The sequence below is a fragment of the Streptopelia decaocto genome (assembly GCF_964273445.1).
Source record: "Streptopelia decaocto genome assembly, chromosome: 2".
In the NCBI taxonomy this organism is placed as follows: domain Eukaryota; kingdom Metazoa; phylum Chordata; class Aves; order Columbiformes; family Columbidae; genus Streptopelia; species Streptopelia decaocto.
In genome coordinates, this window is record NC_138655.1 from 30,119,849 (window position 1) to 30,125,591 (window position 5,743).

Genomic DNA, 5,743 nt, shown 5'->3' on the forward strand with positions numbered 1-5,743 from the left:
TCATTAATCAAGATGCTACTTACTCAGTTAATCTGTGAGGATTTTATGTTTGACAGTGTCAAAAGTCTTAACTAATTCAAGATAAACAACTTCCATTGCTCTTCCCTCACCCAGCAAGCCTATCATAGGAAGTTATCAGGTTGGTCAGACATTATTTCTACTTCCTAATTACGATTCTTGATCACCTTTTTGTCCTTCATGTTCAGAAACAGTTCCCTGAATTATTTGCTCCATGACCTTCTCAGGGATTAACATTAGGCCCATAGCTCCCAGACTCTCTTGTCATTTGACATTTTCTTTCTCCTCAGACTTTCAAAATCAGGAGTGGCCTTGCAGTGACACCAGTCCATCCCTTCAAAATTCATGGGCATATCCCACCAGATTGCTGGATTTTCATTTGTACAGTTTATTTAAATGTTCCCCAATGTAATTTTCTTTCACCAAGGTAAATTGCCTTGCTTTAAACTTTCCCACAGATCACAGGGGACTGAGAGCCCCTGAAAGCTGATTTTACCAGTAAAGACCAAGGCAAAGGCAATAGGGAAAGCAGGATCCCAGTGGAATATCATGAAGTCTACCTATTGTCAAAAATATGTATTTTGTTCCTTTTCCAGAGGGTAGCCAGATATCAACAAGGACAATTTTGCACAAGCATCAATAGAATCAATTATCAGAATACTTCTGTATATTTGTATTTATTAATGACACACCAGTATTAGCAGTTAGTAATCATAATTACTTGTGTATTTTAAAGCCAAAGCAAGATATGCTCAGCTAGGACAGGGGTTCAAAATGCTGACGGTGAGGATAAAAAGGAAGAAGGACGGACACAGTTTGCTAGGGATCTCAATACCTGCCACAGGACAGAGGCAAATGTTATAACACAACAAAATCAAAATCCACGCTTACAGTTGATTCATCAGAAAATACTGGCCATAAGACCTGCAAGCTTCTCTACTCAGAAGCAATCCCTGAGAGAGAAAAATTCCCTGTTACTCTGACAGGCAGGAATGTTTTAATTCCTTACAGGGTTCTTCTGCTTTCTTATGTGAGGACTCACAGCTGAGAGAAGCTCAACAGGCATAACAGAATAGAAAGCTGGTAAGTCCCATTTGTACCTGAGTGAATTGTCAGAATAATACAAAGTAGCTGAACTATACCTGTGAATCTAGTATCCACAACATGAGTCTATTAAGTCTATTTTTATTACATAAAAAGTCTATTATCAAGATACCACCTTGAAACCAATTGAGGTATAAAACTATATTATGAGTAAAGCTTATGGCAAGCATCACAAGATGACACATAGATGTTACCAGGCTGAAAGTAACTTATTAGGAAACAAACGGGCCATCAGTATCCCACACCTGAGTGTTTTGGACAAGGGTCAAGTCTGAAATTCAAAACCTGAGATAAAACCAAGTCCTAGAAACCATAAAAGATCTAGAGCTAACAAGGAACTGGACTTTGGGAGAGCCTAGTCCTCAGTGTGATACTTTAAATTCTGAAGAAGGAGTGCAGGTTTCCAGGAGCCTCTACTGCACAGGTGAGATGCCTCATGATGATTTCAAAGTAAGCTTGGACACAGCCAGCCACAGAGCAGTGAATGACAGGCAGACCAAACCGGCAAAGAGCCAACCAGCAACAGAGTCTAAATCCCATCGCTTACCTTTCCCTCAGTCCTTTTTGACCACTGGATATCTGAAACTGTAGTACAACCTCCCAAGGACAGGAGCTCTCAAAGGGTATGTCAGCTTTTTCAGCCCTTTAAAAGCCAGGGTCCCTCTGAAGATATGCTGAAGTAGCATCTCACAGACATAGGAAGTATTAAAATGCAACATATACACACACTGATACAGTATCTATGAGATGGAGACACATTAGAGTGACACAGCAACTGCTTAAAGTATTTCAGGATCACAACTCAGGACCTGGAAATCCACATTTTATGAAATTCAGTTTCACTGGTTATGCCTACTGTCAAAATATCCAGCTGTACTTCTTTAAAGTTGTGTAGTTTTTGAACCTGGAAGGAGACCCCAACTGGGGCACTGTGTCCAGCTCCATCGTTCCCAGCACAAGAAATACATGGACTTGTTGGAGTGGGTCTGGAGGAGGTTCACCAAAATGATCAGAGGGCTGGAACACCTCTCCTGGGAAGAAAAAGTGAAAAAGTTGGGGTTGTTCGGCCTGGAGAAGAGAAGGCTCCTGGAGACCTTACTGAAGCCTTTCAGTACTTCAAAGGGGGTCTGCAGAAAGATGGGGACAGACTTTTTACCAGGGCCTGTAGTGACAGGTCAAGGGACAGGTTTTAAACTGAAAGACAGTAGGTTTAGATCTGGAGTAAGGAAGAAATGTTGTATCATGAGGGTGGTGAGACAGTGGAACGGGTTGCCCAGAGAAGCTGTGGATATCCCATCCTTGGAAGTGATAAAGGCCAGGCTGGATGGGGCTTTGAGCAACCTGAGCTAGTGAAAAATGTCCCTGCCCATGGCAGGGAGGGGTTGGGACTAGATGATCTTTGAAGCTGCATTCCAATCCAAACCATTCTAGAATAAGAGAAATAACTGCTTTTAGGAGAAACTCCATCATTTCTAATGCTGAAAACTCTAGAGCTGAGAAACAAAATTGGCTTTTTTGTCATAAAAGAAATATCCTCCAAGTCATAGATTTCACAGTATCCTGAGAAAGGCCCAAATCCCATTGAAATATAATGGGATTGAATGCCTGAATTTTTCCAAAATACACTGGAATTTGAGTGCCTATATCCAATTGAAATGTAATGAGGTTTGAGTGCTGAAATCCTACAACCTGATTGAAAAATCTGCTCTCAGTGTTTCACGTGGGACTTGGAAAACATTCCATTATGCTTCAACTAGCACAGCAGAGATTGCATTTACTTAATAACAGATTATCCCCGAGTTCTCACCTATGGGAATCTTTGGGGTTTTTTGTGGTTTTTTGTTGTTTTTTTGTTAGGGTTTTTTTTTGTTGTTGTTGTTGTTTGTTTGTTTACAACAGAAGATAAAATTGCTCACAGAGGTTGCATAAAGTTCTTTTACGTTAACAGGCTTTTCTGCAAGTCCCAGCCCCTAAACAAGGTTACATTAAGCTAGCTAACCAGCTAGCATTAGCAAAAATAATGTCTTTGGCACAAAGTATTATGATGGCCTGACAGATTTTGATCAGGACTAAAATATATATATACCAGTCCTCTGGAAAACCAAATAACTAGTGGATGGAGTCAGAACATGGGAGGCATGTGGTACCAATTTGTGCAGAAAAAAAACCTTCAAATACTTTCCCGGGCAGTCTAGCAAATACTTTCCAGTCTGTTGCACATTCACTAACTCGTTTTGTTGTCCTGTCGAATCAATAAAGGTAAAATGCACGGAATTGCCACAGGGTGGCTCAGTCTAGCCTGCGATGAAAGCCACAGATTTTCTGCTGACACCAGCAGCTGAAGCAAGGCAGCCGCAAAGCTTTGTGGATGGCTACAGCCAGAGTACGCGAGGAAGAGCTACAACAAAGAGAAAAACAGGAAAAGGCACAGATTCAATTTCAATTCATCTTAATCCTGCATAGTTACTCGCACCCCAGCGAAGCAACAGCCATTCCTGATGACTCTGTGGGTGAATAGCACCGTGTGACGCGAAGGCACCGAGCCCACATTCCTCAGCAGTCAAAAATCCCACTGACGTCCTTGGAATTCCCAAGTGACCAAAGAAATGCAGGCTCATGCTGTATCCCTGTACCTGCTCACCGCGATGAACAGTGCCCTGTTCTCTCCAAAGGATTCGGGATAGGGCTCTTGTTTGATCGACAACATCGTAGTGAAAAGTGACATCACTATTGTTGTGGGGGCTGTCAAAAAATTTATGTTAACCTGTACAATAAATGTAATGTTACAAGCTGTCAGGATAGCTGACTAACACGCTAAAAAACATACATTTATAACTATCAAATGTTCCTAGAGCTGAAAATACCTAATTTGTTTTTAGAAAGTAGCTTGGTAGAGGTAGGAAACACAAAAAAATATTTACAGTAAACATTAAAAAAAAAAAAACACAGAATATACAGCTAAATTATTGTAATGCTCAGACATGATCAACTACTATACAAAAAAACAAACTGTTCTGAACAATTGGAAGTTAAGGTTGTCTTGTTTGTATAAGTTTTTTCTCTTCTGCCCCTATATATTAGAGGACATTTTCATGTTGGGTGATACAAAGTTCATAATAGTTATATGCTCATCATATCAGGTTTGGCAGTGCAAAATGCAATTTACTACATTTCCTCTGATTTAATGTATGTATTAATATAAGACATTCCAAAAATCTAGTGTGTTATGTCTTACTGAGTGCATATTTAAAACAGAATAAGGAATTTAAAGAGACAATTATATTAAAAAAAAAATTCCCCACAGCATGGCTTCTGAACTAGTCTTTCACAAATGCTTTTCAAATCTATTAATTCTACTCATGATGAATGCTCGCTACCCTGCCAAATCTGAGGAAATTACTTGAAAGAGCAACATCCGTAAAAACCACTAAGTTCAAAATTAATTCCAAACAGTCTGATGTACTGCTTAAGCAACATGACACAGGAAAAATAAAAATCCCTAAGAACCTAACAATATAATTCCAGTGGTAGCGACAATAGCCCCCAGAGCAGTATATACTGACAAGAGTAATGCAACAGGCCCATAGTACTGTTTGCAATCACAGAGCAGACCACCTTCCCAGCAGGGTTTTGCCACACTGTGTGCCCGTGCCCTGCAAAAAGTATCAGGTTTATTACAAACAAGCAGATCAGTTGTTCAGCATTTGACCAAGAGCTGCATCTAAGGGCTTCCAGACCTATGACTATGAGACAGACGTCAGGCAGCAGTCACAGCTACTGTTCTAGCAGGCTGCTACCCTAAAATCGCGAAGTGCTCAAGTATTTTCCAGATAAAAGATCCCAAGGAGGGGAGGGATGGGGGGGAGGCGGAATCCCAGAAAAGCCGGTGTGTGGTAGCCTGCAGATGAAAATTGAAAAGACTTTCTTGGAAGTTCCATGTATCACATTCATATGTAGTGCATATGGAATATATTTATAGATGCATATGTAATATGTAATATTCGAATATAATAACATAATATGTAATATAATACTATGCCTATATATGCTCTGCATATAGAATATAGATGCATATTGAATATAAAATATATGAAGAAAATGCACCCTTTACCACAAACCATGCTGTGTTCATTCGGTCCCCGTCTGTGTAGAGAGATACTGTTTTATTCCCACCGCTATTTAAGAACATAAGAACTGTGATTTCCGCCTCCTCTCCCCTGCTCCCCCCCGACCCCCGAAAATTCTCTGATCCCTTTTACCCCGGCGCTCCACCACGGCACCTGTTCGGCTGCCGTATGAGAAGCCCCCACGGTACAGCGGGACTTCGGGGTCGTTAACACCCCGCGCTTGACACAGCTCTGGGGTTTCGGGAGCCAGGAGTGCACAGCCCCTCCGCCCCACCCTGCGTGCCCGCCGGCTTCTCCGCAGCGGGGCCGCCGAGGGCCGGGCTGACCCCGCCGCGGAGCCCGGGCCCCGCTCCCCGCAGCCATCCGCGCCGCGCGGAACTACAGGTCCCAGCGAGCCCCGCGAGGTCAAGGAACTACCGCACCCGAGATGCAGCGCGGCCGCGTCTCGCCGCGGGCTGCCGCGCTGCCTGCCGGGAAACGGAGGCTCTACCTGC